The sequence below is a fragment of the Armigeres subalbatus genome, chromosome 3, assembly GCF_024139115.2.
Source record: "Armigeres subalbatus isolate Guangzhou_Male chromosome 3, GZ_Asu_2, whole genome shotgun sequence".
Taxonomy (NCBI): domain Eukaryota; kingdom Metazoa; phylum Arthropoda; class Insecta; order Diptera; family Culicidae; genus Armigeres; species Armigeres subalbatus.
In genome coordinates this window covers 340941512-340956341 of record NC_085141.1, presented here as the reverse complement: position 1 = coordinate 340956341, position 14830 = coordinate 340941512, and positions in this window count along the sequence as shown.

Here is a 14830-nt window from a genome sequence, read left to right as displayed (position 1 = left end):
TTTTGCATAAAACGGGTTTGTAGAACTAACGAGGGTGGATTAAAAATACAAGATGGAAACTGGAAGGTCACATTTTCTGTTTACCCGCTTTTTCCAATAAGCTCAAAAAGAACCCAACGTAGATCGAAAATACTAAAAGTACTTCTGGGAGAATTTGTCAATGAAGATAATAGATTCTAATATGCACCATTGAGAGATACCACACTTTCATTAGTAGCCAAATAACGTAAAAACACTGGTTTGGACTATGCTTTTGCTAATATTTATACCATTTGATCATGTGTATTTATTCTGGTCGCTATGTTGTCGATATGTTTTTTTGAATAATTTTCCAATATATTTTCAGCACTATCTCAATACTCTCAATTGCTGCAAGCCCATTCGAAGCGTCATATTCGATTGGATCCCGCAAATGACAGTTCGATTGGTGACCTGGCAGTGTCTTCGCCAGACTTTATATCTAGTGACTTTATTGCACATGCGTTTCTAGCTCGGTTTCCTATAAGAAAAACTTATCTTACAATAATTAGTATACTGAAATCTTCATTATATTGTTTGAAAAGAGTTCTTTTGACAGCCCGAAATGAATTGAATATCATGTTGCAAACGGCTTCTCCAATACGAAATACCAATTATCATATAATAAATGGCGTAATCTAAAAATTCTAATGGTATTTATGGTAAATATTGATTTGAGTTAGCTTTTATTGAAATGTGTGAATATTGTAAATACTGCAAAACTGTACGCATCTAAAAACCAATTGTATTTGTTTGACGCATAAAGTTTACTGCACATTTTTGACATTCTTCCATGTGCTTATTTTACGCTTGACAAATGACATGCTCTGTCATGCCTGCATCACTTGTCTAATGCATATGTCAATATCAATATCGCTTCACGGTTTATCGAACTATGCAATGTGGCACGGCAAGAATGATCATGTTGAGTAAATTCTAGAAGGAATTGGACATGTACAAGTATAATATTGGTACAGATTTGTCATATTTAAAGTCCATTTTTCGTCATTGCAAAAAAAAAGCGTGTGCAACTCGATGCAAAACTCGATTTTTTCAGCACTCGTAGTATTTATCCAACTCGGCAAGCTTCGTTCGATAAACGTACGACTCCTGCTGAAAAAATCATCTTTTTGCAACTTGTTGCACAAACTACTATTTTGATATCGATATCGAGTTATACGTTTATCTAACCAGGCTTGTCGAGTTGGATAAATACTAAGAGTGCTTAAAAAAATTAGTTTTGCAACGAGTTCCACATACTTTATTTTGCAATGACGGAAAATGGGCTCTAATATGATAAATCTGTAACAAAACGGTACGAACTGATTTACTTCAAATGATCATTCTTACCAATAAATCATGTTGCTGCAAAGAACCGTCATATTCCATGTTATCGTACCACAATGCGTAGCTCGACAAGCCATGAAGCGATAGTTGAACTTGCCTTTGGAAAATTCTGATGTCATGGCCATCATTACCCAAGCTGATTCAGCAAAATGTAGTCATGTAACTACTGATCTGATGTTGGTTTTTCATTATAGCATCCAAATGAGTGCTATAATGAATTTTATGTCACTCATTTGAGTTTAAAGACAAAGATGTACATATTTATGATTAGATTTTCAATTCTGAAATAAAAACCGGTGAAGAATTTTGTGTTATATTTTTAATTGTCGATAAAGTAAAAGAAAAACAATCTAATTTAGATCAGTCATGAAAGCAATAAAACAGTCACGTAATCTTCATGTAACACACTAGTGCTAGCCGATTGAGTGAAATTGAGTGCCTCGACCTTTGAATCACTTAATTGGTACGTGAATTGTGCTGTGAAAAAAACACGTTGTTTTTAACGTAGATATGATGGGAAGATTATTTTTGGTGTAGCTAACACCGTCCTGTAAAACCACATTTTTTAAACCACAAGTTCCGACAGTTTGATAACCCGCTTGTTATGCTTTCGCCATACAAATTGTTAGCTTCCCGCGCATATACATATACACCCAGATGCTAGCAGCTGTGGGTAGAAAACCAGCGCAGCAAGCATTTCCACGTCGGAGCAGCTTCTACTATTACTATATGAAGCATAATTTGTTTTTCTCTATATTATCGTAAAACTTTATTAAAACAAGGAAAATCGATCATTTGATGATCGATTTATTCAAAAAAGTATGGGAATCCCTATACCTTCGAATGTCATCTTTTCAGCGGCATGACTGTCGCCATCGTCGCCATGGGATTTGCTAGAATAAACAAGAAGAAAACATGTTTAGATTCCTCTTTGCTCGCTAGATGATGTTGTTATCACCGGCAAATGGTTCGCCATTTCGTTGTATGGAAAAGCTCGAAGTGAACCATATTGTTAATATAATATATTTGGCGTAAGTTAACCGCAAGAAATTTGTATGGCGAAAGTATTCTTACGCGGGTTTTCTCAAAATTAGGAACTTTTCATGAAAAACTATTTGGTACCGGTTATGTAGGAAGGTGTCCGCTACTACGCCTACCAAATATTTTTTCGATGAAGGTGCTTAATTTTGAGAAATCGAACCTTAGATGCCTTTCGCCATACTGATTTCAGAAAGTTAACTCCTAGTGTGCCGCTGTAATTACGCTCAAAGCAGGCGATTCATTGATTTAAACTCCAGGGCAATTTGGAGAACCTAGAATATCTTTTATTTATCATCAGACTAAGGCCGGAGTGGCCTGTGCTGCACATAAAAGACTTCTCCATTCAGCTCGGTTCATGGCTGCACTTCGCCAACTACGCAGTCTGCGGAGGGTCCGCAAGTCGTCCTCCACCTGATCGATCCACCTTGCCCGCTGTGCACCTCGCCTTCTTGTTCCCGTCGGATCGTTGTCGAGAACCATTTTCACCGGATTACTGTCCGACATTCTGGCTACGTGCCCGGCCCACCGCAGTCTTCCGATTTTCGCGGTGTGAACGATGGATGGTTCTCCCAACAGCTGATGCAACTCGTGGTTCATTCGCCTCCTCCACGTACCGTCCGCCATCTGCACCCCACCATAGATGGTACGCAACACTTTCCTTTCAAAAACTCCCAGTGCGCGTTGGTCCTCCACGAGCATCGTCCAGGTCTCGTGTCCGTAGAGAACTACCGGTCTTATAAGCGTTTTGTAGATAGTCAGGCGAACTCTATTCGATCGGAGCGTCTTGCGGAGTCCAAAGTACGTACGATTTCCAGCCACTATGCGTCTCCGAATTTCTCTGCTGGTATCGTTATCGGCGGTCACCAGTGAGCCCAAGTACACGAATTCTTCAACCACCTCGATTTCGTCACCACCGATAGAAACTCGTGGTGGGTGGCTCACATTGACCTCTCTTGAGCCTCTTCCTATCATGTACTTCGTCTTCGACGTGTTGATGACTAGTTCAATCCGTTTAGCTTCGCTTTTCAGTCTGATGTAAGCTTCCTCCATCCTCTCAAAGTTACGTGCCATGATATCAATGTCGTCGGCGAAACCAAATAACTGAACGGACTTCGTGAAAATCGTACCACTAACAGACACGAAAGACCATCACCTTGCCGTAACCCTCTACGCGTTTCGAAGGGACTCGAGAATGCCCCTGAAACTCGAACTACGCACATCACCCGATCCATCGTCGCCTTGATCAACCGTATCAGTTTATCCGGAAATCCGTTTTCGTGCATTAGCTGCCATAGCTGGTCCCGATCGATTGTATCATATGCGGCTTTGAAGTCGATGAATAGATGATGTGTGGGCACGTTGTATTCGCGGCATTTCTGCAATACCTGTCGTATGGCGAACACCTGGTCTGTGGTAGAGCGTTCACCCATAAATCCCGCCTGGTACTGCCCCACGAACTCTCTTGCAATTGGTGTTAGTCGACGGCATAAAATTTGGGAGAGTACCTTGTAGGCGGCGTTCAGCAATGTGATTGCGCGGTAGTTGCTACAATCCAGCTTAACGCCCTTTTTGTAGATGGGACACACGACACCTTCCATCCACTCCTGCGGCAGAACCTCATCCTCCCAAAGCCAGTGCTTCACCACCGTGTTTAAACAGCTCTCCTGGTAGTTGGTCAACTCCAGGGGCTTTGTTGTTTTTCAGCCGGCCGATCTCCTCCTGGATTTCCTGGAGATTCGGAGCCGGAAGTCGCATGTCCTGCGCGCGTTCTCCTAGGTTCATTACCATACCGCCACCGTTGTCTGCCATATCGCCATTCAGGTACTCTTCGTAGTGCTGCCGTCACCTTTGGATCACCTCACGCTCGTTCGTAAGAAGGTTCCCGTTTATGTCCTTACACATATCGGGCTGTGGCACGTGGCCCTTACGTGAACGGTTCAACTTCTCATAGAACTTTCGTGCGTTATTAGCGCGGTACAGTTCCTCCGTCTCTTCACGGTCTCGATCTTCCTGCTGGCGCTTTTTCCTCCGGAAAATCGAGTTTTGTCTGTTCCGCGCCCGTTTGTATCGTGCCTCGTTCGCCCTCTTGCGGTGTTGCAGCAATCTCGCCCATGCTGCATTCTTCTCCTCAACTAACTGCTCACATTCGCCGTCATACCAGTCGTTTCTCTGATCCGGAGCCACCGTGCCTAGTGCAGCGGTTGCGGAGCTTCCAATGGCGGATCGAATATCTCTCCAGCCATCTTCAAGAGATGCTGCGCCTAGCTGCTCTTCCGATGGGAGTGCCACTTCCAGCTGCTGCGCGTAGTCTTGGGCTAGTCTACCGTCTTGTAGCCGCCCAATGTTAAGCCGCGGCGGACGACTCCGACGCGTGTTGATCACCGTCGAGAGTTTTGAGCGCAGACATACTGCGACGAAGTAGTGGTCGGATTCAATATTCGCACTGCGGTAAGTGCGTACGTTCGTGATGTCGGAGAAGATTTTACCGTCGATTAGAACGTGGTCGATTTGGTTTTCCGTTACTTGATTAGGTGATTTCCATGTGGCCTTGTGGATATTCTTCCGGGGGAAGAAAGTGCTTCGGACTACCATTCCGCGGGAGGCTGCAAAGTTTATGCATCGTTGGCCGTTGTCGTTCGATACGGTATGCAGACTATCCGGTCCGATGACCGGTCTATACATTTCCTCCCTTCCTACCTGAGCGTTCATGTTACCGATGACGATTTTGACGTCCCGCAGTGGGCATCCATCGTATGTCTGCTCCAGCTGTGCGTAGAACGCTTCTTTCTCGTCGTTGGGTCTCCCTTCGTGTGGGCAGTGCACGTTGATGATGCTATAGTTGAAGAAACGGCCTTTTATCCTCAGCTTGGACATCCTTGCGTTGATTGGCTGCCACCCAATCACGCGTTGGCGCATCTTTCCCAGCACTATGAAGCCGGTTCCCAGCTCGTTGGTGGTGCCACAGCTTTGGTAGAAGGTAGCCGCTCGATGCCCGCTTTTCCACACTTTCTGTCAGATTTCCTGCAGCGCTACGACATCGAAGTTGCGGGGATGTAATTCATCGTAGATTATCCTGTCGCAACTTTCGAAGCCTAGCGACTTGCAGTTCCATGTTCCAAGCTTCCAATCGTGATCCTTTATTCGTCGCCTAGGTCGTTGCCGATTGTATCGAGTCGTATTATCTTCTATGTCGTTCGTAATAGTTGTTTTTAAAGGCGGCTTATTGGGCCTGCGCAAACCTCCTGTCTCGTCGGAGGGCCGTCGTGTCAGGGCTGTTTAGCGTCCCACCTAACACCAGGACTTGGGCTTGGACCTAGAATATCTGTATCAAACTAATTTGGACTGCACAAAACCCGCAACGGCTTTAGGGTCTTGCTGGAACAAGCTTGGTTGTATTTCGTTGTTAAGTTCGTTTTAATTCGTAATTTTACTCATATTGAATTTAATAGATCGATATTTTATACATTTTAAATAATAGCATCCGTACTCCAGCTGATCTAACAAAAAATTGGGTCCCTAGAAACATAACTAACTAGAAAACTACGGGAAACTAGATGAGGTTGATAAGACACCCGTGTAAAAAAATGTCAAAATCGCTTAGAAGACGCTCGGGAGCCTACGGTTTGAAACCATAATTCGACATGTTAACCAAGAACATGTAGGTCCCAACATGCAATCAGGATCAAGTTTCCCATAATACCAGTTCCATAAAAATGCTTGCACACTTGTTCATTTATTTAATAAAACGGATGAGATGAAATTCGCGTAAAAGTTAAGTCACAAGATGAATCATCGCACAAATGTACCAAGCGTCTCCATATGCTTTTATGCTTATATGCTGCTGAACAATTTTCACAATTCCTACCTATCGTTTCCCCTAGGAGGCCCATTTTTGCCTTAAAAACACTCATGGGGACATTAAGATATCGTGATAACTTAGATTCTCGTAATAAATAAATATTTTAACTTACAATGATATGGAAATTCTAATATCATCTTCCAAACTTGGACGTACATGAGCGAAAGGGCAATGTGATGGCACATATCACACGACCTTCCTTCTGCCAACCTTCCGTGGAAGGTCGTGTGATATGTGCCATCACAAATTTTGCCCTCCGCTCGCTTTCAAATCGACTTCTATAAAAACATTCTTCATGCCTGCCGTATCCTAACGGAACTATCAATTCTATACTTTCGCCTCTAATTCTATCATGAACATGTACGTCCAAGTTTGGAAGATGATATTAGCATTTCCATATCATTGTAAATCGTTTAACTTCACGTAGAAGTAACACACACGAAATCATTAATTTAGTATTTTAACTTATCTGAACATGCAATCGTGCAAACATGCAAGTGACTTCAACGCCGTTAAAGCGATGATCCCCTTTCTACCTAGTGATTAAATAATTTCGAAATTTTCCCAATCAAACGAAAAAATCCCAGTCGATTTTACAGGTCGATAACTACAAACGCAAGACATGAGCATCGCGAATACAAATTTACTGTTGACCAGTGTATCCAACCTAAAACTGGTTTGATTATAAGAAACTAAGTGAATTTCCAATTGATGATGAAATGGCCATATTATGGAAAACTTTGTGTCCCAGATGGCGACGATTGCAAACAATGCAAATATTAGTTACAAATTCGTTCATACCGCCAATGCAATTGCAGTTACTATACAGTAAAAAGAACTCAAAAGTAGGCGATGACTACTCTGCCCATAAATTAATAACAGTCCCATGAAGATAGGAAATCAAGCAAACATGGGACTGTTATGAATTTATGGGCAGTACTATCGTCGTGTATTTTATAAGAATAGTTTTATCACCGATCAATATTTTATAGGTTTTTGAAATCCAAGTTTTAAGTATTCTGTCCTATTTAATTTTAATCTGTTATCATAATAAAATAATCCTTGCTTCTGCAAAGTCCCTAGTTTGGACCTGAGGGTGGCTCCGTTTCAAGCTCCCTATTTTTCTCCATGCGCCTATCTGGCCTTGACTTCACTAGACAAGTGAAGAACTGATCCCTGTATCAAAATTCACAAAAATAAAGTAACAGAAAAAGGAATGACTACACTGTTCCATAACCGGAAATATAGACGTGGTCACAATTATGGAACACTGATCAAATCATAGTTCTTCAAACAAATCAAATTTAAAGCAATTTAGAGCATAGTTTTAAGATATGTTGATAGATAGATAATCAATATTGCTGATAGAAATTACAGTGCTGGTAGCGATAAATGCCGTTCAAAATAGTGACTTTAGTAATCAACAATGACGAAAAAAGTGACCAAATAGTGACTTACAGTTACAGCAAAATTGACCAAATAGTGTATTTTGTACGAAGTATAGACAGGTACTGAGTTAAAAATTGTATTAGTATTATTACGGTGTAGTTCATAGATTGGAGACTAGTGGTAATTATATTTTCTTTCTATATCCGTAACCGTAACTGAGGAGAGGATGGAACTTAGCAAGAGGCCACCGACTTAGCGACACCCTCATAAGTACCACGGAGTTAGATATTAGGAAAGGTACTTATTAGGTCAGCCAGGAGCTAGCAATATGAACATGGTAAATCATATTTCGTAACACACTACGTAAAAATATATACCCGACGGGAAACAAGCAGTGAATTACAAATTGTTACACAAAATTATAATTACAATCAAAAAACGATTTTGAAGCAGGTTCTTATATAGAGCACATTACTAAATATTAATGATAAGAAAATTATTTTGAGCTTTTTAGTGGAATATCTTCACTTGTCATAAGACGAGTTAATACAATCCCATTGAATTCCACCACTTAATTGTATCTTGACAGATACGTATTTCGACCTCAACAGTAAGGCCGTCTTCAGTGTCTCGTACTTGACTCGACTCGAGTCGAGTCGAGTCGAGTCAAGTACGAGACACTGAAGACGGCCTTACTGTTGAGGTCGAAATACGTATCTGTCAAGATACAATTAAGTGGTGGAATTCAATGGGATTGTATTAACTCGTCTTATGACAAGTAAATATTAATGTTTAATATGAAAGTTTTCGGCAACTGCAGCTTGGATGAAAATGGCACGATGGTCTAATTAATTCCTAGGCAGAGAATGATATAGAATCGAATGTGCTTGTGGAAGCAAAATCAATTTTCTAAACCAACCTAAAAAGCACTGCTTAGGAATTAAGCAGAGGTGAAAGACTACAGTCATAATTAACTAAGTGATTACCCTCGTTAGCAAAAATGAGCGGCACAGCGTCACGTTCTTCTTTTTTTTGTAAAGAAGCCTTTTTCTTTTCCACACTTCTGCTCTTGGTCAGAAACTCGCTTTTGTAAACGTTGTTTTTTACACACCGTCAAAATGCCATCTAGCCTGGCCTGTGCCTATATTACTTCTGACACATCTTGCTTCTCCATTTTTTTTCGAGACTATTTAATTGGATCCCGAAGGATCACAAGACGGATTAAACAATCATTAATAATTATAATGTGTTCCGTCATCGATTTGTTATAGCTGATTATTCTCCCTGACGTAGAGAAACCTCGCTCGATGTCGGCATTGTTGCGTCAAGTAGCTAAAGCAGTTTTTAATATCTTTGTCACAGTAGGATATATAGGCCTACCTACAACCGATCTCTTAATTAATAAAATTTGTTCCAATACTCCTCAATTCAGTATTGTGTATTCGAGGTCAGTACTTTGGATTTTAGCACCTTTTATGGTATACTCACCAAGAATTTTTTCTGGGTTTCTCAAATTTCATATATTGCTACCAGATTTACATTCGATTTGGTTGTCAATGATTGTACCTAAGTACAAATGATTTTTTAAAAATTTGTTTGCAACCGTGCGAAAATAGTGACTTTAGTGACCATTTTCCGAAAAATAGTGACTTTAGTGACTTTTGGATGCAAATAGTGACTTTTTAGTGACTAGACTCAAAATAGTGACCAAGTCACTAAATAGTGACTCGCTACCAGCCCTGAAATTAATTTACCATTGGAAATAGTGAATTTGATTGTGAAGTTATTACTTTTTGGCAGAATTGTTCATAATCGTGAGGCGAGTATACCTCCAACGACAATCTACTGATTGGCGGACATCATAGAGACCGCAACGTTGGAGTTAGAACAAAATCGATATTATTAATGATATGAGTGTATTACTTCTACGTGAATTCAAACGATTTACAATGATATGGAAATACTAATATCATCTTCCAAACTTAGACGTACATGTTCTTGATAGATTTAGAGGCGAAAGTATAGAGTTGATAGTTCCGTTAGGATACGGCAGGCATGAAGAATGTTTTATAGAAATCGATTTGAAAGGGACCGAAGGCAATATTTGTGATGGTATAAATCTCATGAGCTTGGCAGAAGGAAGGTCGATAAAGTTGATCTCGTCTCTTATTTGATGTGCATATTTATGTCAAGACGGTAAGACGCGCGGCTACAAAGCAAGACCATGCTGAGGGTGGCTGGGTTCGATTCCCGCTGCCGGTCTAGGCAATTTTCGGATTGGAAATTGTCTCGACTTCCCTGGGCATAAAAGTATCATCGTGCTAGCCTCATGATATACGAATGCAAAAATGGTAACCTGGCTTAGAAACCTCGCAGTTAATAACTGTGGAAGTGCTTAATGAACACTAAGCTGCGAGGCGGCTCACAATGGGATCATCCTGAAAATAGACGATCGAAAATGTTTTGACCCCCAAAAGGCATGTTTTCGCCACAGTGTCTTCCTAGGGTAGTCTCATACTTTTTCCCTGCATCAGCAGGAATATAAATTTCAAGGGTAAATTTACTTGAATACCCGAGCAAAAAATAAATTTTCTGAGAAATTTTTTTAGAGGGTTGATGTCTTCAGCAAAGTTTTAGAGTACGTTATTTTGAGCTTCTTTGCTGAATAAACCTTATACTTTGGACTAACATTTGTAAAAGAAATCGCTTCAATTTGGTAAATTAAGCTCAAAATCGGGTTTTCAGGTTTTCCATGTTTTAGTTTCAATTAATCAACTCAGTATGTTCTGTGAACTTGTATATATAAGTAAAATATAGCAATTTAAGGAGACTCCAGCAATATACAATGAGGATATGTGAAGATATAATGATTATTAGGACAAATAGGTACTATTTTATTCAATGTTTATTTTTTGAATTGGCACTTCTTGGCACCTAAATTTTTAAAAGTTTGTTAGCCCATTATGTCTAGAATGAGGTAGGGGATAAATAATTATCGGGTCTCATAAGGCACATTTCATCCAATAGGTATTTTTGAATGTCTCCAAAATTATGGAGAACAAACTGTTTCGTGAACTATCCAAGCAAAATCAAGGAAATCGTAAGATGTCATATTTTTTCTTGAAAGAAGCACTCTTAAGCTTTCTTTTCATAATAATAGATTGAAAATCGGTCCAGTAGTTTAAATGTTATGGATTTTTGACAAAAGTAAATTTTTGATAATGGTAATACTTTTTCAAAATTATTCACCCTAATGGCCAAACAATAAAACAACGGATCTATTAATTTTCGTAGAAGAATAATTCAACAATTCAACTAAATTTCGCAAAACTCTGGAAGGTCGTAAATCGGTTGCACCTGATATTGCTGTACGTATACGCGTATACCTGCATTACGATATACCATCTCTATAAAAACGATATTTTCGAATATTTACTTTTGTAAAGAATCCATAACGTTTGAACTACTGAACCAATTTCAATCAATCAAGAAATGAAAGCTTAAGAATGCTACTTTGAAGAAAAAATACGAGATCTTACAATTTATTCGATTTTGCTTGAATAATTCACGAAACAGTTTGATTTCTTTGATTTTTGAGACATTTAAAAATATCAATTGGATGAAATGTGCCTTATGAGACCCAATAATTATTTATCCCCTACCTCATTCTAGACATGATGGGCTAACAAATTATTAAAATTTTAGATGCCAAGAAGTGCCAATTGAAAAAATAAACATTTAATAAAATGGCACCTATTTGACTTAATAATCATTATATCATCACATATTCTCATTGTATATTGCTGGAGTCTCCTTAAATTGCTATATTTTACTTAGATATACAAGTTCACAGAACACACTGAGTTGATTAATTGAAACTAAAACATGGAAAACCTAAAAACAAGATTTTGAGGTTAGTTTACCAAATTGAACCGATTTCTCCTTCAAATGTTAGTCCAAAGTATAAGGTTTATTCAGCAAAGAAGTTCAAAATAACATACTCTACAACTTTGCTGAAGATATCAACCCTCTAAAAAATTTTCACAGAAAATTTATTTTTTGCTCGGGTATTCAAGTAAATTTACCCTTGAAATTTATATTCCTGCTGATGCAGGGAAAAAATATGAGACTACCTTAGGAAGACACCGTGGCGAAAAAATGCCGTTTAGGGGGTCAAAACATTTTCGATCGTCTATTTTCAGGATGACCCCATTGTGCGGCTCTGTCCCAGTGTGGGGATGTAATGCCAATAAGAAGAAGAAGATTTATGTCAATGTGTTAGTTATACTAATGTTATAATTTTACGCAAACGTTTAACTTAATAAATCAGTCTAAACCACATGCCAGAAAACTCACTTTTGCTTCACGACAAAAACGTGAACGATTATGACGCTAAAACAAGAGCAAACATGAAATAAAATGACTCAGCTGTCTGTGATGAGGATTACATATTAACTCAAACTGAATCATTTTTCGAACAACCTCGTTAATTGGCGTATTAATTATCAGGATGTCAAATGTTTGATGATGCATAACAAAAGCGAGCAACAACGAAAAAATCCGCAAACTGGAATTTGTCGACATATGAACTGAAACAAGGTGAAAAATCTTTGATTAGAAAATTATTTTAAGCTTTTAGTGGGATGTATTTACTTGTCATTAGACGAGTTTGTACTATTCCATTTAATTCTACTACTTTTTTGTACCTTTGATACTTGATAGGCTACAGCTCTTCGATGAACCTACGCCGAATGGAGTATCCTTCTCCACTGGACTCGATCCTGGGTCAATAGCTTCCAGCCGCCCTAAACGTTGAGCGCCATCTTCAACTGCAAAAAGCCATCGTGTCTTCCACGAAGCCTGCGGCCTCTTCCGGGTCCTCTACTAAATATTATCTTCGATTAACGTTCTTTTGGCATACGACCAACGTGACCAGCCCACCGTAGTCTGCCGTGTTGTATAAGCTTAATAATATACAGCCCTTTATACACCTAGTACAACGCGTGATTCATGCGACGACGCTTGATACCGTTCTTCTGTTTACCGCTGAGTATTGTCCGCAATACACCATGTGGGATTCAATATTGTCTATCCGGAACAAATTTAGTACGCTTTTGATACCAAAGTTGATTTTTTCTCCAGATACAGGCAATTCACCTAACTTCGGAAGTAGTGCGCTGGATTCGCCTAAAGATGCGCGAAACAACGCATCAATTAGTTTTACCAGGGATTGCAGAAATCGCGATCAATAGATAACGAACAACGATAAAAGAGAGGCAAAAACCTCTTCGAATCATAACAAGCCATGAAAACGAAACTGTCGCACTTATACAAGTTGAAAAAAAAAACTGATTCGGATAGGCGGCCCCCACCGATGGAGTTTGATAAAACGCTTTGTTCTCGCTTATTTTACGTTGGGGACCATATTTTTTCGCATAGCTGTGTAAAACAAGTTGAAATGCATCATCAGAACCGGTGCTCCCGCAATTGGGGCTTATTAACAGAAATTTATTATGGGTTGTAGCCCCCCGAATCAATTCCTACTGCGTTCAATGGATAAGATGCCGTCAGAAAATTGAATTTATCTTTTAATTTCTAACCATTTTACAAAACCCAAGGTCAAAAATATCTGGGCGAATTTCACCTAGTCTGACTCGTAGAAGCATGTTTACCGTAAAATAGGTAACTGTTTTTTTACTGGGCGACTTTTTACTCAAAAATGGGTAGAATGAGAATAGCCTGTACCAGTGTTTACAAACATTTTCAGGAGAAACGTCACATCTACACGCCTTAAAGATAATGGCCAAAAGTTTAACGACCATTTCAGATAACAGATGGTGCCGTATTCACTAGTAAGGCTGACTCTATCTCGATGTATGGGGAAGAGCGAAGTGACCTATATTGTTAATATAATATATTTGCCTTAATTATAGCCGACGCGATACAGCATTTCGGCGTACATTTTCACTCTAGCTGATGTCAGAAGGACAACAGTGCCCAATATGCACTACCAGCTAACCGTGGAAGCGTGAGGTAGTAACTTGTGGGGCTCTGTTGGGCGTTCCTTCCTTCATGTCAACCCACCATTTTGCAGCCCGAAGTGAGGACAATTCAGTCTAAATTAGGCCATCTTCAAAGGATGTGCGTAATGGCGATGACTGGTGCGTTCTCTTCAACTCCCACGGCTGCTCTCGAAGTTCTCTTCGACGTGGCCCCACTACACATATATCTCAAACAAGAAGCATTTTCTTGTTCTTACCGAGGCTGCACCCCACTACCCCGAAGGCCATTACCACGAAAACTTTTCGAATTTATAGTATTTCATTATGTATTATGGTTTAATACCAACAGATATCGACGATCGCAAAATGACACTCTTTGCAAAGAATTTAAAAAAATAGAGTTAATTAGGAAAGTGCTTTAAAGATTCTATTTAACCAACAGTTTCAATTTTTCGTGTAATTTATTAAAACTGTCATTCTACCCTATTATAGCCTGAAAACGTATTATTCTACGAGATGGAATAAAAGAGCCTTTTTTTAATAGTACACGTTTTTCCGGTATATGGTACACAGAGGAAATGATGCCTCCTTTAAATGAACACGTTTGCCCGGTATAAGGCACACAGGCACTCGCCTAAGCCTTCCAAATAGAGGTGTGCGCGGCCGTGCCACGCCGCCGCCGACAGTTTTTGGCACGCCGCCGCTGACATTTATGCACCGGCGTGCCGCCGTTTAAAATTTGTCACGCCGCTAATCTATAATTTTCCACGACGATTTCCACGACGAAGAAGTCCGTAAAATTTCTTGATTGATCCCTACAACATCTCATTGAAACACCAGAGAATTTTTCGTAAAAATACCAATGATTATTTTGAAAGTTTAATACAATTTTTATTGAAATTTCTAAAAACTCTCCATAAAAACTAAAAAAAAAACCCGCGTATAGTTTCGGGATTTTTTTTTTTGATGTTTTGAAAGTTCTTTGGCATTACCAAGTGGAGCTCTTTGGATTTCCCAACAGAAATTGTTTGGAATTTCAGCAAAAAATTCTTTGGATTTTACATAAGAATCTCATCAGGATATTGTTGTTGAAGTCATCAGAAGTTGTTCCAAATTTCGACGGAAAAAAATCTGAATACTCGCGGAAAGTTTCTGTTGAGTACTCTTCAAAATT